The sequence below is a fragment of the Pinus tabuliformis genome, chromosome 8 (genome assembly GCF_031772625.1).
Source record: "Pinus tabuliformis cultivar Carrire ecotype Pingquan chromosome 8, CPIR1, whole genome shotgun sequence".
Lineage (NCBI taxonomy): Eukaryota > Viridiplantae > Streptophyta > Pinopsida > Pinales > Pinaceae > Pinus > Pinus tabuliformis.
In genome coordinates, this window is record NC_142294.1 from 840,384,431 (window position 1) to 840,410,057 (window position 25,627).

Genomic DNA, 25,627 nt, shown 5'->3' on the forward strand with positions numbered 1-25,627 from the left:
CAAAAGAGTTTCCATCATGGGAGATCTATAGTTAATTATTAAATAGATTAGTGGTGAATATTCTGTTAACAACCTTAGGCTTGGTCGATATAGGGATACTGTTTTAGACTTGATCAAAGACCTCCTGGAATCAAACTTTGCTGCCATTTCTAGAAAACAAAACATGCAGGCCCACAGTCTGGCTACCTTTGCTATTACTTGTAAATTTCCATTTCAACCAAACCACCAATACACTGTAGAAGCCAGACATAGGCTTGTTATTGGGAGATTTTCTCCCAGGACTCTCATATCTATGATTTCATGAACAATAAAGGTGAGTTTCGGAATTGTAAGATAGATACTAAATGTAAAGTAGACAATAATATAGAAAGCAGATTATATGTAAATATTTTTGATGTACATAAACCAACTAAATTTACTAAGCTAGAAATAGATAGTTTATAAAAGGTAGAGAGAGATTAAATAACGGATGATGATCATGAGATTATTCATTTGAAAAATAATTTTTTGCCTAAAGGATTAGTACCTTTAGAAGATTTGTTTGAATCTAATGATGTAGCTAGGAAACCCAAGATGGAACCTCTAAGAGATGACATAGAAGAGTGTAATATAGGGACTGAAGATAATCCGAAATTCATTAAGATATCTAAATCCTTACCCTCAGAGGAAAGGGTCAAATATATAAATCTGTTTAAGGAGTTCCAGGATGTATTTTCCTGGAGTTATGAAGACTTAAAATCTTATGACACTAGTATAATCCGACATAAAATACCTATAAAGGAAGATCATAAACCTTTCAAACAAAAATTTAGGAGGATAAACCCAGTCCTTATGCATCCATAGAGAAAGAGGTTAAAAGAATGTTTGATTCCCAAATAATAGCGCCCACTAGATACTTAGACTGGATTTCAAACTTAATTATAACTAGGAAAAAGACAGTCGAAATTAGACTTTGTGTAGATTTTAGAAACTTAAACAAGGTCTCTTTAAAAGACAACTACCCCTTACCAAAAATGGACGATATATTGCAAAGGGTAGTGGGCTCATCTAGAATTTCACTATTAGATGGATTCTCTGCGTATAACCAGATATTAGTCCAACCTGAGGACCAAGTGAAAACTGCGTTTACTACTCCCTGGGGTACCTTCATTTATTTGAAGATGCCCTTTGAATTAATGAATGTAGCTGCCACATTTCAAAGAGCTATGAATATAGATTTTTCTAAGGAAATCCATGATTTATTAATAGTATACTAGGATGACATCACAGTCTTTTCTAAATCTGACAATGAACACTTAGACCACCCTAGAAGAGTATTTATTAAACGCAGGAAATTTGGGATTTCTTTAAATCCTAAAAAGGCACTTTTCGGTCTTGAAGAGGGAAATTTGTTAGGACACATCATATCTAAAGATGGGATTAGGATATACCTTGCTAGAATAGAAGCCATTTTGACTATTTCCCATCCTCGAAACATAAAAGAGCTACAATCATTTTTAGGTAAGATTAATTTTCTTAGGAGATTCATCTCAAATCTAGCAGAATTAATTAGGGAATTAAATAACATGCTAAGAAAGGACTCAGTAATTAAATGGACATTGGAGGCCAAACAATCCTTTGAAGCTATTAAGAAAGCATTAACCAAGACTCCAATCCTGGTTAGTCCTGACTTTAACAAAGATTTTTTTTTTTTTTCTTTTGCTTCAAAACACACCATTGCAGCAATCTTGCTACAAAAGAACAATCAAGGATACAAATAGCCAATAGCATTCTTCAATAAATCCTTAAGATATGCCACACTCAAATACAACATCATGGAGAAACAGGAATTAGCTTTAGTTAAAGCTATCAAAGATTTCAGAGTATACATTCTGTACTCTCACATTATTGCTTATGTTTCAAACTCTGTAGTTAAGGACATTCGGGATAAAAATGAACTTTTTCTTTTTGAAGAATGGCAGTTTAACACGTTTACATAGCTAGGGGAATGGACTCGATAGGATTGGGTTCAAATCCTGTCTCCGCCAGACCAGAACATACGAAGTATTTTGGTCCGGAAAGGATTGCTCTAGGAAGCCCTCTTCCAGAAGATGAAATATCCATGGAATTGGGTAAGCTAAAGCTGGAGCACTTTGTAAAGGAAGGTCTCTTCTTAGCACCAAAAAGATGTCACGAGATAATAAAAAGGGTATTCCATTAAGAATATTTTTTCAATTTGGAGCAGCCAACCTCAAAATGGGCTTGAAGGAAAAAGAGGCAAATGGATTGCCACAATATTGGAATATGACATAGAGATAAAACCCACCAAGCTCGTCAAAGGCCAAGATTTAGCCAAACTCATGACTGAATTGAACTGTTAGGCCCTTGATATCAACTTCATTAGTGCCCTTGATGATCAGGAGGAGATGGTGACTCCATAGATCAGTGAACGTTTTACTAATTCACCATTGTTTGCAGATATTAAATTTGTTTTACTAAACTTACAAGCTCCTCCTAGATTGACAAGAACTAAAGCTAGATTCTTAAAAATGAAGTCATTGAGATATTGTGTTATAGATAATGCATTGTTTTCGAAAGACAATAGTGTTATTCTTTTAACATGATTATTAAAAGATGAAGCTGACAAGATTTTACAAGAGTTTCATGTAAGGGATTGTGAAGGAAACTCGTACAGAAAGAGTACTGCTGACAAGATTCTGAGGGCTCGTTTTTATTGACCTACTTTGTTTGTAGATGTTAAAAAACATGTGACCTCCTATCATAAATGCCATATTTTTGAGGGAAAGAGAAAGCTTTTACCCTTGCCTCTTAAACCAATTTCCACTGAGATGCCATTTCAACAATTGGGGTTGGACTTCATTGGAGAAATACAACCAGTCTCCTTAGCACAACACAAGTGGATTTGACAGCTGCAGACTATTTTACCAAATGGATATAGGCCATACCTTCTAGGCAAGCCACAGAAACTATCATAATCACCTTCCTAGAGAGTAATATCCTTTCAAGATTTGGATGTCCCCAGAAGCTCATTACTGATAATGTAGCAACCTTTAAATCCAAAAGAATGATAGATTCCTATAACAAATACCACATCACCCTTGGCTATTCCACAACCTATTACCCTCAAGGTAATGGACAAGTAGAGTCTTCCAACAAAATTCTAGTCAATGTTATCAAAACGTTACTGGAGGATAACAGAAAGACATGGAACAAGTAATTAGTCAATGCCTTATCAGCGGATAGACTGACTACTAAGAAGTCCATTGGAACATCACCCTATTAGCTAGTTTATGGGATGGATGTAGTTTTCCTGTCATCCTTGGGAGTGCCAGTCATGAAGGTCCTCCAGGAATTATAGGTGGAAGCAAATGATATTTAGAGAAGAATAAATTAGACCATACGCCTGTAGCAGACTAGAGAAGAAGTATATGTAAAATCACAGATAATCCAGGAAAAAATCAAGAAAGTCTTTGATAAAAAGACTAAAGCAGATGATTTTCACATGGGAGACAAAGTCCTTAAGTGGGATTCAAGGAGAGAAGACAAAGGCAAGCATGGAAAATTTGATTTCTTGTGGCAGGGGCCTTATGTCATTTATGGCTACAGAGGCAACAATGCTTTTTCTTGACAAACATAGATGGATCAGATCTATGACAAGGACCTGTTAATGGTAGGATGTTGAAGCATTACTTTTCCACTGACTTATAATAGTTCACCTTAATTTGCATCATTGTACATAACATTGCAAAGTGTAGTTTGGATTGGAAGGTAATCCTTTGAAGTTGAAGCCCGAAGAGAAGGCCCTCACCTTTGGAGGATTCACTCTCATAAGTATCAATAATGTAGATTCACAAAAGGAAACTTTGCAAGGTAACTTCAACCACAATTCAAAGGCTATTGATCTTTAGAGTTCTTTACATTTCAATAAGAAATGACATCCCCATGTGGAGCTACTATTAGAGTCCTATAGTGATAGGATTCATAATTTTGAATTGGCTAAGGTTAAGCATTGTAATATTGTACATATCTTTGCTTTCTACAAATGTTTTCCATATTAAAAATTAAAAAATGTAAAGAGGGTGTGTCCTAAAAGAAATATCAAAGGACAAAAAGAATAAGAAAAGATAAAAAAATGAAAATATATGAACCCCAAAAACAAAAACAGATCATGAAAGTGTGCAAGTCTAAATGCCACTACTATTTTACTTCTTTTGCAAATAATGGTTGTGTGCAGCTTGTCATACATGCCACAACCCATGGTAGTCAAACTGCTTAATCTTGACTATTTCATGCTTTGAATTTTATGTTTATAGTTAGAGAATAAAATCTGACCAAACAGTTTAATCTTGGCAGATCATTAGATAGGTAGAGAAAATAAAAGGGGCTCATCAGCTTAATCTGAGCCCTTGGAAGATATAAGGTTAGAAGTAGATAGTTTGTTTTATAAAAGAAAAGGAAACAAAAGGGTTTTCTAGCTTAAGTGCACCCACCAAAATGAAGAAAAAATGTTAGGGTAAGTAATGGGTAAGTAGAAGAAAGGTTGTTGAAGTATAAAGTTTATTGGACAAAATCACATTTATCATGTTTAATCATATGTTTCAATGTGCATGAGCAATTAAGAAAGATAAAATAGAGGTTTACAAGTTGATTTAATTGACTCCCCCTCATTCATTTCATCCCTATACTTACTAATTTGCCCATCCACAAGTATGTTCTAGTACTAAGAATCCTTCAAGTCATAAAGGCTCAGAGCATTTCTCTAACTTTTGGTGGGACCGAACCCTCGGCTTAATGACTTATGGACATCAAGTGTTAGAATTCCCTTCATAAAAGTCCTTTCCCTTCATTACCCTAATAAAACCCCTTTTCCTAAGATTAAACTCCATTTGTCTATGAAAAGTAAAAAACCCCATGTTAATTTCCATTTCACTCAAAATACCCACAAAAAGATTTTATCCTAAGTATAAGTATATGTAAAGGAAAAGCACAAATATTACATTATACTTAGTATTATTATCACTCCGCTCATTTCAATTCATATTAATTTCTAAATTAATAATATAGCTCTCAACATACCCTTTTTCCTCGTATATAAATAAATCCCCATATATATTACCACTACCCTTAGTTTAACTATAAACTATATTTTTACCCTATCCACCCAACAAAACCCTCTTAACTCACCAATTCTAAGTAAAGTTAAGATAATCCTTTCATTAACCCCATCGATAATTTAATCCCATGTTTAACTTGTAAATAATCATAAACCACCATGGATTAAAGCCCCAGGCCCCCTAAAAACCTTTGCCCATTTCGTTCATGCTAATCTATCACCCGACTGTCATCCGATCGTCAGCGCCCGAATATAACAATTCACAGCCATATCGAGTTCACCCAATATCTGACCTTTACCCGTCCGATAAAGTGGCATTGCCCGGGCCCCCATTTGCTACGTGTCAAATGTTAAGGTAGATCGGGTGACCTTGCCAAAATACCGCCTCATCGATAAAGCAGTGCGATGGCTTGGAAAACCGCCTCCCCACCCAACCCGAAAAACTGCCCACTATTCATTCATAATTCACCCGCAAAAAATAAAATATTGTTTTTGAATAAAAAGGTCAAGAATCCCTATTTGGCCTTTTTCTATCAATTTATTTGTAAACCTCTGCAAGCCATTACGACACCTTCAAACCCTAAAATTACCAGTTGCCCTCAATTTCACTCCTTAAGAAGTTGCAAAGACCCCAATCAAGCTCTCAATCCCTACCAGAGCCCTTTCAACCTTCTACAGTTGCCGAGAACACCAATTTGAAGTTAATTCACCCAAATTCCAGGTATTTGAAGAGAAATTACCAGATATCCTTTCAATTTGAAAATGTTCAGTCTTTAAAGTGTTTTAATTAAGTAAAATTAATTGAAATTACTTTAAAACTAAAGTGTGTGCCTGACTAAAATACCCAAACCCTTCTGAAAGCTTCCAAATTACCTTCAAACCTTTGATATAAAGCTATATAACTCAAATTCAAATACACAAGAACTGAATTATGGCCACCCCCATCGCCATGGATGTCAGACCAGTGACAACCCCCCATTTGGACCTTGACCACCTTCCCTTGGTCGACAACGATTTTCAAATCAAAGACACAAGTGCCTATACACTCCTCCTCAAAATTCATTGTTGGAGTAAGGACAGATATCTAAACGATACTGATGACATTGGCATTTGGGAGTCCAATTTGCTCAAATACCAGTTTCCACAAGTACATGTCTTTCCTGAGATTGTTCATCTGTGCCATGCTTGTTACATTCCCTGTGAGAGAGCTATAATGTCCCCACACCAAAAAGTCTTGTTTACTATTACAACTGAGTCAATCAATGAAATGTTGCAAGTCCAACCAGGTCCAAACCTAACCCCACTCTCCATTGGGGATTTGTTAGACCAATACACCAAATTGAGTCCATCTAGACTGGCCTAAATATTCCAAACTCTCATTGTAGAGGAGTAGCACATTCTTAAAGATGCCCCTCCATATGTTTCTGCCATTTTTTCTGAAAGGGGCAAGAAAATTGTAACCATGATATCATGTATTCTGAGCTATACCATAGATGAATACATTGATGAGCTCATCCTGGCCTTCATGTCCATTTCCACTCCAGGATAGCCTCCTGCTACTTTGTACAATTATGCCCAGTTCATAGCTGAAAGGATGCATGAATAATTTACCAAAATGCACAATGAGAAAGTATTCAAGTACTCATTTGTACTTTACCACATGTTTTTGTATTATCAGTTAGACAGATTTCCCTTCACCATCCAGAAGTTGGATAATAAAGGCCAACCTAGGTCTGTTATATTTTGGACACCACTATTCCATAGGTATTCATCATCATACACCTGCACAGACTTCATTGACTCTTTTGTCCATCCAGTCATGACCATGCTTAGAGGAAGCCCTCCACCCAGAATAAGCCAAGAAATCAATAGAGTGCTCTAATTGACCAAACAAGGTGAGGTGGGAGATTGGTACCTTTACCAAAATCACACCGAGATAACAATATATGGTTGCTAGCTTGCCCTGTACAAACTACCAAAATACCTCCCCATGAGGTTATTTTCTTTGGAATATTATAGGAAAATAATGAACTCTGATGATATCAACATTGTCTCAACCAAGAAAAGGACTCAGTTCAAGATCGAAAACTAGTTAGGCCCTTTTATTAGCAATACTAGAGAGGCAGGAGAGGAAGGAGATCAAATTCTGCAACAAATGAAGTTTAAGAACAATTCCATGTGGAGGTATGACCCTCAAGGGTTTATGACCAAACTAAGACAAAACGTTAAATTGGGGCCTTACATTCATCACCCTATACCAGAAATAGAGAGATATGCCAACCAATTTGAGTGGTTGGAAAACACTCTCATAGACAGGGATAGTACAAAGGTAGATGTTGAAAATACCTTGTTTGATTTAGAGAAACAGCTTGATGAAAGCTCATTCTTGCAGGTACCAGAGCAAGAAGGAACCATGAGTACCCCTCCTATTTTGTAGACTCCTCAGAATGAGGAAAAGAATCCCAAAAGGAATAGAGAGGAAGGCTCTAGCTCAGGTATGGACACTTCCAATGTATAGTATGAAGCTAGCCAGAGCAAAAGGCCTAGGCTCAATCCTATTTTAGAACAGGAAGACACAGAAGGCTCAGTAGAAATAATTGATGCTGAGTTAGACATGAGAAAAGGCACAGCTCCATCTAGAGAAACACAGGAGCCATCTACATCAAAAACTCAAATTTTAGAAAGGCAGCTCAGTGTAGAAGTCTCCTCATTCAATAAGCTTGCTAATAGAGATAGGGACATTAAGGACAGGTTCAAGGAGATTAAAATGACAAATGAGAAACTAAAGGCAGAATACTATGCACAATATTTCAAACTTACACCCCTAATCAAAGTAGGTTGATGTCAGCTTTTGACATCAAGGAAGAAAAGATGCAAATGTCCTGCATAAAGCCAATTGTACAACAACCGAGAACATCAGCAGGTTTCAAGAAGATAGAATTTGAAGTATTGGCAAGGCATATTCATCCCATTGACCAGATTGAATTTCAAAGAAGGCTGGAGAAATGATTTACTCGACCCTTACAGGAAAGGCCATGGCTGCACATCAGTTGCAAAATTCACTAAATAACATTTTGGCCCAATATCAGTTGGAAAAGGCCTCCTCATAGGCCAAAGACACTAGAATCAAGTCTTTGGAAGAATTGGTAATTGAATTGGGACATGATCCCAAAGACATCAAGGCTACTAAGCACTTAATCAAAAATAAGAATGATGACATTGCAACCCTCAAGAAACAGTTGAAGATACCTCAACTATAGCACTCCCATAGACAGGGAGTCTTGGAAAGTGAAACAAAGCATGAATAGTTCATGGAATTAGTCCCTAAACTAAATGATCAGTAGAGGCAGACAGAAAAGGAATTGGATAGCTTAATCCAATTGAAACAAAATGGTCTTGGCACTACCTTGGTAAATTTCATCCCAGAAGTTACCACGGTTGTTCCTTCCACATTGGTAGCCTCATTGGCTCCCATGGCTCCAATGGCCACAACACTACTAGCTTCTATAGCATCTACATCAGTAACAGGTACATCAGGTGAAGAAACAGGAAAATTGGTTAAATCTATGGAATAAATGTCCATACAAACCACAGAGATGAATAAGCTCAAAGAGAAGTGACAAACTTGGAAACTGATTACAAGCTTGCCAAAATCGTGCACAAAGAAGAAGTGCAAAAGGCTACTAGGATGAGTGAAAGATTGAAACCCCTAGAAAAGGACTTAACACTAAAAGAACCCCTTGGGCAAGCTAAGGAACAACTGTGGGCCAATATCATTGACTATGTCAATGATATTTGGCCATCTATTCAGGTGATTTTCGAGCAAATAGATTTGATAAAACTGGCTACAGAGGTGATCCAGAAAGTAAAAGCACAATAGGACAAATGCTAGAAGATGCTTCCAGAATTATCCAATTCTTTAACACCAAGAATAAGTATGAGCTGCAGGAATTGGAAATAGAGGACAGAACAGAGACAATTTTAGAGGTCAAAACGTCCTCTCCAAGAGGAACTTGATGCAAAACTTGGAGGATAAGTGTCAAAATATGCAGCTAGCCATTGACAGATTTATGGCTAAGTTCCATATTTTGAGAGAAAAGGGATTACCCAATCCCTTAGTGATAAATGATAAGTTGATGACACAGGAGGATTACAACAAGAAAATCAGAGAGGTAGCAAAAGATCAGGTAAATACATCATCAATGAAGGCATTGCCAATAGGAAAAGTACTCTACCAAACATTTGAAAACTTGTTTTACCTCCAACATGAGGTAAAACACTTGTTTATCAATAAGCATACTTTTGCCAAATACACAGAGGTAAATGAAACATATAGAAAGATGCTAAAAATCCAATTACCTGATGCTGAAACATGGGAGAAATTAACTGATTTACTATAGAAATATGTAGTAAAAAGGTTAATTTACAGTAAAAGTAAAACAACATGGTAAAAGGATGTTGACAAATCAGCAAAGTCAAAGTGTATTAGATGAAAGTGTATCAGATGAATGGCTAAAGTAAATGAAGCATCTAGCATGGAAGATTAAACAACAAAGCAGATTAAAGGGCAAAATAGCAAAGCCTGCAGAACCAAAATAAAAGGGACAACATGAAACAGTTCAATAACTATCTCTATCTTCTTGCATGAAGATATTTACTTTTCCTAGATTAGTTCTAAATACTGTTTCAGATATTTTGTAACTCCATTTGTATAAATACTTCAAAATTCGAATTATGTAGTGTGGATTCTATTTGACATTTCTATAAACTTTTTGATCAGATGACCCATAAGGTTATTGTATCATTTGTTGAGCCAGCAAGCTGGATTGATAAATAAAGATTAGATATTTCCAAGGATTCATGTGTTGAGCAAATTTCAGAGAAGTATTTTCATATGTCATTGTTATTTTTCTCAAAGTTATTCATAATATTTAATGTGTTTCTCAATATAAATGTTATAATTGGAATAATACTTCAAAACTTGTTTAATTACACTCTGTCTTAACAGTTATACATTTAAATGTTTACTACTAATATCTAGATTAAAGAATTCTTAATTGCTCTTTGGTTTAGATTGATTTCTTGAATATCCAGGCTAAAGGATTCTTAATTGCCCTTTGATCTTGATTATCCCTTCATTCCTCATTCGTTATCTGGGCCTGAGAACCCTTAACTACTCTCTCACCCCAAGTGAAACCCTTTTACCCCTCTATCTCAAATATCTGAAAAACACTCTGCTATCTTGCCCTTGGAATGTTCCCTTTAGTGAGTTAATCTAACTTTTCTCCCTTATTGTTTAACTCCATAGCCCAGTGGTCTAAAGACATAATTTTATCCATCTGTCTAAGCAGATCCCACCACCCAATCTCAAAAAAAAAAAAAACCCTTTGAACAATCATAACTAGCCTAAAAACATCTTAACTAAAACAAAGTTAAATTTTAAAGGGAGAGCCCTATCTAAGCATCAGGAATGGTAAGTCCTAATCCTCAAAAGCGGTTTATGGTTACCTTTGGTTTTTCTTTCTTTTACTTCAAAAGAATTATTAGAGTGATAACAGGGGGATTACCAAAATCGCGATATCCTGACATAACCATCAACAGAAGTTGAATTTCCTTGACTCCCTGGCAAGTACCAGATCTTTCCAAGATTGTAAAATCACATTTTGAAGATTGAACCAAATCATGCATGGTTTGAGGATAGACACTACCACTGGTTTCAATAAATCCATTTCTCATTAGATGGCAATCATCTTTGTCACTGGTTTGACCATATTCTTTAACTTCAACAACCATATTACTTAAGTCGAAATATTATTCTCATCGCAAATTCGAAGATAAATGAATCTTGGAAATTTTGTGAGCAAGCTGATTTGAAAAGTTGTCTTCATGCAAGAGAAGAGATGATGAGGGATGAGAAGAGTACTCAATGATTTGATTTTTTTTCATTCTCATCATGGATAATCTCACCACCTTGTGCCAATTAAGAGGTGAACTCATCGAATGAAGGACTTGAAGAGCATGGAGTATCTCTGTCGCAAGTAGATTCATCGCAAATGGTAGAGAATAAGGGATAGTGAGATGAAGAAGAAGTTTCTATAATCACATATTCTTTCACTGAATAAGATTCTGGATCTAAAGTGAAATATTCATGAGAAACCAAAAGATTAGATGATCCACCTAGGCATTTGTGATCACATACATCAATAAATTCACCATCATTGGAATTATTGTTTCCCAAGGCTATAGAATGAATTAAAGAGTTGATTGCATCAGATTCACTACTAAGATTAGAAGATTGAAAATCATCCAAGAATGGAAGTGCATCATCTTGATATGGGGAACTTTGAGAAAGGGAAGTGATATCAAGAGTCTCTTCACTTTCCTCCTCATCTACGAGTGTAATGTGACTACCCTGCATTTGATCGCAAGTTGAACCTTCAACATGAATGTCAAGAGAGCATGAAGATCTAGTTGGCAGAGCAAATTGATCAAGAATATCATGATACATAGAGTCATAACATGTAGATGATAAAGGATGACAAATGTCCCTTGAATAAGTAACACTTCCAATAGAACCAGATTCAAGATTGTTTTTTAGAGTGCTAATATCACCTTGAGGAATGAGAGTATTATCCTTCACCCTAGGATACGTGAGCCATTTTGGGGTTTCTTTCATTAGATCTGAATCATGAAAAGTGGAACGAGGATGAAGAGATGGATTAGGAATTTGATTTGCAAATTTCCCAACTTCATTATCACCATAAGGAGGAACCCACATCAGAATAGAAAAGGAGGAGGACAAGGAAAAAAAAGGAGTAGTAGATTACTCCTTTGGAATGAGAGGTGCTTCATGATTTACAAAATTTTGGGAAGAAGAAACATCAGGGGGTTCAGATTCACCTTGCAAATATATGTGAACCAACTTCTTAAACTTTGGTTTAAAGAAATCCCAATTTGTGTCTTCTCCTGGAAATTCATAACCAAGGTGAATGAATCGATAAGAAAATACTCAACTGATTCATTAGACTTCATTCTTAGTTTATTAATTATTTTAAGAACATTCTAGTAATCATACATGTCAAATTCTTTATGAAGCTCCTTCACAAGCTAGTTGAAGGAACAAATAGAAGGAGCGGGTAATGTATGACACCATTGATTAACGCGACCTTCAAATGTGATCATGAGTTATCTAGCCATGACATCCTTGCAATGTATTCCATTAGAGAAGACAAAATGGACAACTTCAAAAAGATGTTTACGAAGAGTTAATTTACCATCACCATCAAACTTAAATTGGGATAGGTTATAAATAACTTCCATAGGGATGGCAAGATTAAGCTCTTTATAGATAAGAGATTCAAAGCAGACTCAATGGGCAGAACCTATCATCTAGCCCTCCTTCTAGAGCCATTATTAACGATTCTAGAAATTTGTCAACCAAGGGGTCTCCCCAATGTGAATTCCCAATTAGACCTCACGCCATTTGGACTAGGAGCCCCATCTGAAATATCAGCCTAGTTTCCCTATACTCTTAAAGATATGCCTTGGATCTAACTATTAACAAGAGATATGAGTGAAAATGCACCTTCTAAAAGAAAGGGGGGTGTTTCTTGGTGAGCATTCAATCGCATGTGTGTCAATGTTCTTTCACTATGGAGGGGAGGAAAAGTGACCCTCTAAGAGAGAGGTAGTAGTATCACCCTAGTAGAGACACACATTAATAATAAGGGTTTTTACAACATCAAGCAAAATAGTCCATAGAGATGTGGCGTCCATTGAAACAAATATGACAAGGAATATTTGTCTAATATCCAGTCAAATAGTCCATGAGTATGCAACAACGATAATAGTAATTACAACACATTATCAATATGATAAGTACAAAAATAACCAAAATAGTTCAATTAATTTAGCACAGATGAAAGAAAACATGAATTACAAACATTCATAGAACAATTTTACAAATATCCATAATCCATGCATGAAGAACATGTTGGCCCATAGGGCTTCTCATATTAAGTAAAAGTTCCAAGACACATGTATACAATGAACACCACTAGCTCCAATAGTGGAGCATTGGAGCCACTCCTTGCTCCTCAAAAGAACTAGCTTATCTCTCTGATTCCTTGTGGGAGGAGCCAAGGTGAAAAATTCCTTTGCTCATACAATGAGGGTGTATATATAACCAAGGGGTGATGCTTCATCCTCCTTGTGACTCTTTGACTACCCTCATGACTGTTTGACTTCCTATGACTTTTTGACTTACATGACTCTTCATATTCCATGTGTTTCCTTTGGACTTCCACTTTACAATACATTTTGAATAGGTAATTACATAATCCACAATAATTATGTGGCATATGATGACTTGTGATAAGACATGGCATGACACTAATGACATGGACTGCGTGATGATTTGATAGTGCCAAGGTTTCCTTCTTGTTGCTTCTTTATTTGTGTCTTCTTGAATAGATGGTACATGTTCTTCTTCTTCCTCCTCCTTATGACTTGAAGATGAGGAGTCTTCCATGTGATCTTGATCTTCATCTTTTGTTAGAGTTTGATGTTCCTTCATCTTCTCTCCTACTAATCATCTTATATATTCAGCTCCGTATGTGTCTTCTAGCATGTCCTCCTTCTCCATCTCCTTCTTCATCATCTTTACATAGCATGATATAGTTCATGCATTTGCAATTCACTCATGAAAAGACAACATTAATCTAATAAATCCCTAGTCTAAGATGGTGCACATTTTTCCACTTACTGAGATGGAGCCGGGTGACAAGCTAGGAAAGAGGCTCAATAACTATGCAATTTCACAGATCATGTAGTCAGGCATGAAGCTTGAGCCTTGAGACTATGCAATGTGTAGTTCAGCGTGGATTGAAGGAGAAAATTGCCCAGTTCTAGGAGCCGTTGAGGAAAACTAAGGGGATGAACACTAAGTGAACCCACTATGTAGTTTTCTCCCTCAATCCAAGCTGAACTGCACATTGCATAGTTCATAATCTCAGGGAATGAGCTTGTGACTTGTGATTATGAAGTGCACAGTTAGGGACAGGTAGGGAGAAATGATTGCACAATTCAAGAGGTCAAGGCCGAAGCTTGAGCACAGAAACTACATGGTGCAGCAGTCCTAGGAGACAGGAACTTCACACTACGTAGTTCCAAGGGGCAAGGTCACATCTAAAGGACTAAAACTACATAGTGGCTAGTTCAGGGAGCTCAGGTGAAGCTAGGTTTCTTGGTCAGGAAGCCTTTTTAGAATGGTCAAGTGTGGGATCGACGAGACTGATGTGAATAGTGATAATACGTTGATTGTGACCAGGCAATTAGAATAATTGATGACACAACAACATAGATCATACATGAAACATGAATAGTTAATTTCCCTCTGTGTGAACACTTTACGAAAAGTTACGATAAGTGTGACACTTAAGATACACTTTACGAAAAATGTGACAACACTTATGTGACAATGCTTAAAATTTTGGGAATGACTGTGACTGATGTTTACTTGGTTATACCAACTCATTAACATAGAGATAACCCCTTGAAACCACTAGAATAGGCATTCATACATCATGTGATAACTAACATGTGAAAAATATGATAATGGCTAAAGTGTGAATGACTCTTGCTATATGTGAATGACAGTGAAAGCAACACATGCAATAGGAAAGATAACATGAATATTCCACTAATTAGAGTGAAGACAAGTGAAAGAAATAGCCAAAAACATGAAAGCGACACTCACAAAAAAAAAGGTGCATGAAAGAGTCAATTTACAAAACTCACCAAAATGGAAGTGCGAATGCAGCTAGAATGTGAGAAACTATCATTGTAAGTGCACATTAATTGTCGACATGGGTTGGGAATCATACAGGCATAGTCTTGATGGAACATGCTATGCTTTTCCAAGATTTCATAAAGTAATGCACTCATGAACTTGTTAAGGACTGAGCATGTGTGAGAAAGCGACTTTAACACTTCCAGCAAAGGAGTGTGAAAGCATGAGTTGACCAAGAAGTGACTATGGAACGACCAACTGCAAGATCCATAGAAGGCTCCAGAATTTGAGTGCATGTAAAATTTTGCAGGGTGTTTGTCACAGTGACAAGACCTTCATAAGATCGGTCTCTCGACTAATATGGTGGAATGGATAATGGCATGTGTGATGTCGATAAACTGTGCAATCCTAATTCATGGTGTGCCTTCTTATTTTTTCAGGGCTTCATGTAATTTATGAAAGGGTTTTTCACTTTCCCCTTTATTATTCCTTTTGTTTATCGACATCTTGAATAGGAGAGTATCAAAGCCTTGATGCACTAGAATATTTGTCAGTACTATGGTGTCCAGAAAGTCTTTCATATCCCATATCATTTTTGTAGAGGAAATTCTTATATTTGGTCAGGTCTCTACAACCCAATGGTCACAACCTCTTATGATTATTAACAACTTTGGGGATGCATCAGGATTATATATGAATAAGAAGTCAATCATCATCTTTTATTTAAGATATTGAGCATAGATTGTGGAGATTGTATCCATCTTCTCAGTTAATGTTTCTGGTATAGAATATGGCCTTAGATATCTTAGTTTTACATTGAAACCAAATCGGTAAAAAATTTTGGATTGGTAGTGGCTCATTCAGAAGTTTGAGGACAGATAAAATACTTGGTCAAATGGATGGTTGTCAATTGGCTAAAGGTTGACTCTTTCATAGTTGGTATTACTAAGCATCTATGTATATTGGATGCACCTTTTCCTTCTCCCCAAAAACTTCATTAATTACATTAACTCCATTATTGCAAATTTTATATGGTATGGTTCTCGTGGGCTAGACAAGCTACACCCTATTCAATTAGAGGCACTCATTAGGAGTAAGGATGAAGGGGGATGGGGCTTAAAATATCTAGAGAATTTTGGATGGGCTCTTAACAATAAAAAAAAAAATGGAGGGTTATATTCGGGTCTGGGAGTTATTAGAATATCATTTCTGAAAAATATTTAAAAGAATAGCTTTTATAGTTGTGGATTCAAAAAATTGCGGACTCTAAAAAAAATATTCTTATATTTGGGATGTTTTCATGAAACCCAATCATTGGCTCCTTGGTAATATTTATTGAGATATCAAGTTGGGTACTGAGGAAGCAGTGGGTCTGGATCCCAACTAGGGTTTCGGGGGAAATCATATTTTACCCAGGGAGATTATACTCCATATATGCAAGCTAGGGTTCTATTATCTTCATGAGTTGCAAATTTATGAAGATCAAATGGGACGATATAGAAACTGGATTAGTTCCATCTAAATGGGTTTTGATGTTCAGATGGCGGAGCTTTGGGATGTTTACAGGAAAAATATGTATGAACCTAGGAGCAACTTCAACGACAAGGTTGACACTCTTATTTGGAATGGTAGGTCCACTCAGAACATATCGGTGAAAGAGATATGTTCCCATATTTATCCTTCATATATACTACTTTCGATGTCGAAATGATACAGGTTGACATTGGAGTGGCACTTTCCACCCAAGTTGAAATGTTTTGGTTGGCTAGTGGGACATAATAAGATACTCACTTGGGAGGACCTGGGAAAGTGAGGTTTTCATGGTATAGGTATATATGTTTTCAGTATTGTGAGGATCATATCATCTTATTCCTCAAATTCCCTAGTACTATTTCCATTTGGATTCGAGTTCTTGAAATTTTGAACATTATTGCTCATTGGACATATTCCAATATAAATGAATGCATGATTCACTAGTATTATAACTTCAAGGAATATAAGAGACTTCCTATTTTTATTCTCTTGGGTATCTGGAGAGGAAGGAAAAAACTTATTTTTTAGGATATCCCATTCTTCATTGACAGGATTTTCATTATCATCGTTACTTCTTGGAATATTATTATAAGACTACTAGTGGGATAAATAAACATTTTATGTGTATTGATTTCTAGAAAAAATAAGTTGTGTGTTTTTTTGCTGGGGTTATGTAGAATATGAATTTTGATGGAGTTGCTTAGAATATGATATGTGGATGTGGAGATTATTTTGCCTTGGATTCTAGATTACATTATCGTTTCAGCTCAAATAGTGGTCATGGGACCAATTCCAAAGTGGAGATCATGGCTCTATGGGGACTTCTTTATTTGCACACTAGTTGTCTCTTATACCTTTATCGGTATTTGGAGACTCAAAAGTATTTATAGAATGAGCTAACCATTGATCCTATTTCAACCCACCTCTTTTATCAAACTAGTTAAAGTGCATTGTGTATTTATTCCATCCCTTCGATGATCTCATCTTCTTCCATATCCGTCGTTTTGAGAACTCCATGGCGGATATACCGTCTAAGAAGGGCCAATCCATGCAAGTGGGCATGATACATTTCTAGGTGTATAGAGATGGAATTCTCATTAGCAATGAGAACACTCATCTCACTTGATATATGGTTTTTATACACTTTATTTGCTCCTTCCCACGGGCCTGGACGCAGATGGTTTTTGTTTGTTTTGATATATTTTCCTCTCTAACTCTATGTGAGGTAATATTTGATCTAGGCTTCTTGGTTTTTGAAGAAACTAATTCGTTTTCTATGATTTTTTAATATGTTATGATTCATACTAATGGTAGGATTTTGGTATTTGATTAATCATGGTTGTTTGGGGACATTTTTCCAAGGAGTTTTTTTGGAATACTTGTCATGTTCTATGTGATATGTTTAAGTAGTTTTATAGTCTAAGCTACAACTCATTTATATTTCATATATATATACTATGGAACATGTGCCTAGTCTTCTTAATAAATGGGTTTTTTTCATAAATAATAAGTTATTGTGGTTGTAAAGTTGAACTAAATAGTCATGCATCACAACATCACAAGAATGTAAATAGTTTTGTACCTCTTAATAAATTGTGACAAAGGATATCAAATTATGTATTGGATTCCTATAGTTATATTCTTATTCCATAATTACTTAGTATTCAAACTTTTAATATGTTTTTTTTTATGTAATTAAGATTTCACTAAGCTTCTAGAACTTGAAATTTCTCTATGACCTCTACTCTGTAACCCGCCCTACATAGGTTCATGTGTTTCACTTTCCACATCCATCAAGTTCTCCCTTCCCTTACTCCTGACCCCTTTGACATTCTTTCCTGAGTGCTCCCTATGCAATGGAATCCTTAGGGGGAGGGGTTGTAGGCACCTCCAACTAATCTATAAATCGAACCCCTTCTAAAAACCCTAACTCCAGCAAATCCAAGACTGTTGACATCCTCCCATTCTGCTCAGAAAAAACCATAGGCCAAGAATTGAACCCATCCTTTGCTCAAAAGAATACTTGTACACACATCACCAAATATATTGAAATCCTGAGCATTCACATTCCCCTCGCCAAAATGAATGGCAACATCCAATTCATGAATGAGCATGCCCTAATATGCAAGTTTATTAGAATCCAATTGACATAAAAATATCTTCTCAACTAGATTGTGCAACATTCAAAACCCAAAGCTCACTATGAAGTTGAATTAGGATCCATATCATTCTTCAGATTGATCTTCTTTCATCTTGAAGACCAGAAGGTTGTCATAGACAGAGGATCGTACTTCTTCAAATATTTTGGATTGTACATGTGCAAATGTGTGGAATGCTTCAACTCAAATAAGGAATATTTATCCTAGGCCCCCATCTCAATTCACATGTACTCCTTTCCACACGATAATTGGGATGCAAGAACCCTATAAGGCATTGGCAACAATCATGGACAGTTTGTATGCCTCTCATAACAAACCAAACATGACGTCTACACCTCATATGCTAGCATATGTGTCTAAATGAACATATCAATCCCCCTCCTTGAAGCTATAACTCTGGGATTTGAAGACAAATATTGCTTTCAAACCTTGGATTACAATCATGTCCCATTTTGTTGTAGAAAGTGTCACAAGCATGGACATATATTCCATGACCAACCCTTAATGAACCCAACAAGGACCTAAAATATTCAAAAACAACAAAAGGAGACAAACTCACAAAAATCCCCTCTAAGAAGCACCACAACAAAAAGAATGCAACCTCATCTACTCCCAAGAGAAAAGAAACAGGCAACAAATTTGAAGTGTTATGGGACCTATTAGAAGAACCAAGTAATTTAGAGTAGGCTAACATCTCGAAAAAACCTCCAAACAAGCCTAAAAATAAACTATGGAAGAGAACATGCATGGCAAGGCCAAATCCACCCCATGAGACACTACAACACATATAGATCCACATCAATTAGAGTATCTCATGACACATGAGGATACATTCACTGACACAGAAGGGTTGGATCTAATTTCCATCAAGAACACATGTTAACCCAATTAATATGATACCATTCACCCTAACCAAATAAATATTTTAGTTGTATTGATTCAAAAATCCAAAGCCTAATAGTAGCTAGATGTTTAAACCATCATCTCTAAAGAAGGGAAAAGAAGCAACAAAGAATTCAAGAAAAGAGGTATAAAATCAACTCTCCGATGCATAGACACCTTGGGATGTAATTTAGTAGACTCGGGACAGTATAATTAGATCTCAAAGATCTACGCCTCCCAAATAAATGTATCTACATGAAGATAATCTCCTAGAACATAAGGGGTTTGAATAACCCCTCTAAATAATGTATTCATTGTTAGAAGATCCAGTAAGATCATCCAAAAATATTTCTTATTCAAGAAACCAAATGATCTAGCACAGCTTTTGAATCTATAATGTCTACATTATGGAAAAAATAAGAAACTATAGTAGTAGATGTTGAAGGAACATCAGGAAGCCTAGGGATTTCTTGGGGCCCTTCTCAGGTCAACATAGTAAGCTTGTCTTAGGAAACCTCTATTCCTTCTATTACATTTCACTTGATGGGCATGAACCTGCATGGTTTTCTCTCCAACATGTATGGGCCTCACACCCTTGTAAGGAAACATGAAATTATCATGCATCTCCACTCCCTCCAATCAAAGGTGGATACCCACAAATAGATAATAGTGGGATACTTCAACATGATCACCACCTTGAATGAAGAGAAAGGAGGAAGAAGGCACCTAGAGCTTGAAATAAAGTATCTACAAAATTTGATTGAGGAAATAGGCATGGTGGACATGAAAACCACCCACATGCTCTTTACCTGGAATAACAGACGTGGAGGGTTGACACAGATCTCCTCTCAGCTAGACTATTTCTTGGTATTAGATCAATGAACTATCAGCATATATCCTCCCCTCAATGGGCTCTAATCACTAGGCTATCTACCTCTCATGGAGAACCTTTTGAAAGCACCTCAAATGTCCATTCAATTTCAAGAAATTTTTGCTCAAAAGCCTCACCCTCATTAGAAAAATTCAAGATTTGTAGCAAAGCATGAGCCATATGAAAGGATAAAAAATGTGTATCTTTCAAAAAAAGCTCAAGCACATCAAAATTATCCTCAAACAATGGAACAAAGAGGAATTTGGAGATATCTTCCATGAGAAACAAGCCCTAGAAAATAAAATGGATTCTCTCCAATAAAAAATCATAACTAATGGATGAACATAGGAAGTGGAGTACATTGAAGCTTCTGTCACCAAAAAAAGTGAGGAATGATACAAGAAAGAGGGGATATACTAGAAATAAAAATCTACTAATATTGGTTGGCTAAAGGAGGGGGATCATAACACCTTCTTTTCCATTGCTCCACTATACAACATTTCTCCCACAACCACATCTTATCTCTTTACATTAAGAATGGGGAAACTCTAGAGAAACAAGAGGATTTGGAACAAACCCTAGTAAACCACTACTTGGACATGCTTTCTAATCCTCGACCTCAATGCAAGGAAGCCTTCAATAAGATCATGGCTAGCAACCCAAAACTGGTTGTACATAAATACACAAATCTAATCTTATAAGACCAATTAGTGCCATAGAGGTCAATTAACCAATTCACCAAATGGATGATGGAAACTCCCTGGGACTTGATGACTTCACGGTCTCCTTCTAAAGAATTCAATAACTCACAAATGAATCCTCCCTGCTTTTAATGCTACTTTTTGTGGTTTGGTTCCAAACGATCTCAACACAACTTCCCTAGGTAAATTTTGACCCATCACACTTTGCAATTTCATTTATAAACTCATTTCCAAAATAATTTTGAATCGACTTAATTCCATCCTCCCCATCCTCATCTCCCCTAAGAAAACTGAATATATGGAAGGAAGGAAAATCCTTAATGGAATCATCCTAGCTCATGAAACGATCCATTCCCTCAAAACCCTGAAGACGTTAGGCATGTTATTCAAGCTAGATCTCTCTAAAGCCTTTGATAACTAAATTGAGCCTACATGGAAATCATTCTCCTAGCCTTTGGCTATAGTTCCCACTAGACTCAATGGATAATGTCTCTTATCTCCTCATCCTTATTCTCTATTTTAGTAAATAAATCCACATCTAACACTTTCAAACCCTACTGGGGAATTAAGTAAGGTGATCCACTCTATCTCTTCCTCTTCATTCTTATAGAAGAAGGGTTGTGCAGATCCATCAAGGTTTTCTTACGTCAAGGTAGCTCACTCACCATGATGACACAACCCTTTCTCACCAACAATTTTTTGACGAGACCCTTCTCATGAACCAACCATCAGTAAAAGAAGACAAAAGGGTCATGGAAATCCTAGACCTTTTCTTGGAATATTTTGGAACCTCCATCAACTTGGAAAATTCCAAAATATTTTTCTTCAATGCCTCCCCTATTACTCAAAGAAACATCACTAAAATCCTTTGTTTTTCCCCAACCCCATTCCCATTTAAATAATTGAGAGCCCCCTTGACCAACTCTACCATCAAGCATTCATCTTGGTGAGAACTCCTATACAAAATCCACGACAAACTTGACAATTGGGCCTTCCTCTCTTTGAACATGGTTTGATGCCTTGTTCTTATAATTTTTTTCCTCCAATAAACACCAATTATCTATTCTCTATTCTAGCAACTCGTAAGTGGGTCCTAAAAAATATAAGGAATCTCCAAATAACTTTCCTACGAGGAGGATCTCAACTCAAGAATAAATGGGCACTAGTCAAATGGGACACTTGATGTCTGTCAAATGCAAAAGGAGGATTGGGTTTGTGTGATCCATAAAATCCTAACAGGGCTAGAGGAGAGAAAATATGGTGAAAATGTGTGAAACATACAATGGAGCCATGGTCACACCTATGGCATAAAAATATTCCAAGGAAACTAATAAGAAATACCTAGTATTCTTATCATCACATGCTTAAGGTTCCCTTATCTTGAACCTAGAAAGCCTCAACAAATCCTTGGTTCAAAGGCACAACTTATAGGATGTTAGGGATGGGAAATCAGTAAGACTATGGAACAACTCTTGGAAATAATTATTTGCCTGAGTAACACCTTTAAATTTCCACAAAGCCAAGACCTTGCCTAGATATCAAGCCAAATTTATGTTTATTAATATTAGCTAGAGCATGGAAACTCAAGAGTAAGCAAATGGAAACCACCGATGCTCTACGAGGAAGAAGACTCTGAGGAAAACAGGCAATATTTGGATTAGGAGCTCAACACTCAAACTCTAAGGAAGAAAGAAGGCCCTAACATCCTATGTTAGGGCTACAAAAGCACTGGAACCTTCATATCAAAGAAGCATACCATCTAACAACTTAAGCTCCACTAGCTAACCCAAATCCATTTTGGGAAAATCTCTAGTCTCTCAGATAATGGCCAAATGTCTCCATGTACACATGGATTCTAGTAAAATGTTTCATTCTCACTTAGGAGAACCTACTCAAATGGGGATTTTATGGTCCCTCCTAGTGTTGAATGTGTAAAAATCACTAGGAATATATAGATCACATGCTAGATTCATGTGACATGGAAAATATTATGTGAAACAAATTGGCTCAAGGTTTCCAATGTACCAAAAGGTGGAAGGAAAAATTGTTTAGACAATGAAGACATTGGAAAGAAAATCCCTTCTAAAGATTAGTTCTTAATTGACTATGGAAAATTACTCCAAGACTCCTAACCTAGGACATTCGGAACAAGAAAAATCAAATAATATTCAATGATTAATACAAAACCCAAGATGGAATTTGGTTGCTTCTGCACTAGCATTTAGAGGAGAACATGTTTCTCTCTAGTTTGGAGGATAGATACTTCCAATGCCCCCCTTTAGAAAAGGTTATCCTAACTTGGTGGAAACTTAATATCCCCCATCCCTAAGGAAACACTACTCTTCCTCTAGTCAAAACTCCAAGTCCTAACACCTGGAAACCAATTCAAGAGAAACACCATTACTAAAATTTGAGAGAGCATCCAAGGGAAATACATGGGAAGAAGGAATAGGTGGTGTCATTAGAAATAACAAGGGGGAAATCCTCAGTGCCTACAAGGGTTATATAGGACAGCAAACCAACAATGTTTCTAATCTTCAATCCTTAATTCAAGGTTTCCTCTTTGCGAGAAACAATGACCTCCACCCCATAATGGTTTAGGGTGACTCTCATCTCATAATCCAGGTTGCATAGAAACTCCACAATGGATCACCCCCCTCTAAATTCTCCACAAGATGGAGATCGGATCAAAGCATGAAACACCTAGCTCATATTCTCAAGCAACAAGAAGCAATAATTTTCTCCCCTGTCCAGTACAAGGCCAACTCCCTAGAAGATTTCATAGCCAATAAAGGGGTGGAAGAGTGAGCTCAATGTGAGGACATGACCCTAGAAACTTCTAAAATTTCTTCTTAGGATTCCCACTATCAGGACATTGCAATGCAATACCTTATCTCCCCTGAACCCGGTGTCCTTACATCAACCAAGGAAGAGCATAATTTTCATGCCAATGATGGAACATGAATCATTAATGAGAAGGGTTGGGTGGTGGTCATTCTATGAGCGTACTAAAGGATTCATTCATTGCATATGAGATGTGGGGGCTCAAACGAGGACGGGGAATTTACTAGAAGTTAGGAACATGAATTATGTCATTAGAAATCAATTGGAAATTCATTCCCTTTGTTTCTCTACTCTGTGAGTGGCCGGTCACTGTGGTTCTTTTAATTATACGAGATTCATGGTGTTTTAGGTCAAATGCAGAGAATTTTTAGGTCCTCTCATTATGGTTCAAGAAAGGGGGGGCTCTAGGAGAGATAACAGAGGAAACGAGTATCAACCTCTCCCTCCTTGGCATGGTCAAGGTGAAGAGAAATTCAATGAAGATGTGTTGACACATATCTACCACTTAGTCACTACCATAAAGGCACAAGAGTGAGGAAATATTAGCAATGGCCACTAGGCCATCCAAAACCTACTAGGAATACATATTTGGGAATAAGAAGAAGCTAGGGAGAGGGAGAAATTTCAAATCACAAAAATCATCTCCTATCTAGTTCGTATTTCCACAACCTTATAGAATCTCTCTAGGGCATTGGGAATTCCCTTCCCCATCCTCCCCCTCCACTAGCTTCCTAAATTTTGCATGGTGGGATGAAATCTATTGATTCTATTCATCAGGGACATAGATCCTCTAGTCCTTGGCCATATAGACTCTCAAATAAAGAAACAAAAATCTTTCTAACAATGATAACTACCTAGAACTAGAAGATAAATTGCAAAACTTGTCTATCGAGACTAATGTTGAGTGCACAACCAAAGGAGAAACCTCGCAAAAGGAGGTATACACTTGCACTGAGACTGTGTATGTTGAGTGAGAGTGTCCTTCATGGATTCCTGAAGGATTTGATGACCCCTTTCTCTACCTTGACTAGTAGGAACATGCTATGAGGATAGGGTTCAACATGAAAAGGCTTAAATGGATCAAGTTCAACACAACTAGATCAAGCATGACCAGGAAACAAACCATCTCAACCAGGCTCTCTAAATTCCCAGGAAAGGCTTACTCAGCCTATGTAGGTTTCTAGTTTTCCATGATGTTTTTTTGTTCTTGTCTCTTTAGTTTCAATAAACTCTACTTTCCTATGGACCAATACTATTTTAATTTGGGCTCATATATCATTCAGAGATCACATGGATTCCCTCTCATGGGAAATTGGTCTCTCTTACAATCTACTTAGGATAGAAATTCTTATTTGCAACCAACACTACATCCTAATGGTCTACTCCATTTTTTCCATGACTGTACTTTATGTAAATTTATGAGAATATAAAACAAAAATAACTTGCACATAAAAATAAATTATTATGATTATTTTAAAAAATTAACTAGATTTATAAAATATTCCAATTATTAAATCATTAATAAATGATAAGTTATCATGGTTGTAAAGTTGCACCAAAAGGTCATGCATTAACTAAGTCACAAGGGTCATACTTGAGTAAACTTGAGTTGAGCCTTAATTTTTTTTTGAAATTGAAGTCAAATCAGATCTAGAAACATTTTGTAAAAAATAAATATGACCTTCCAACTACCAACACAGAGTAGCTATGATTTTTTTTTAAATAATCATCCTG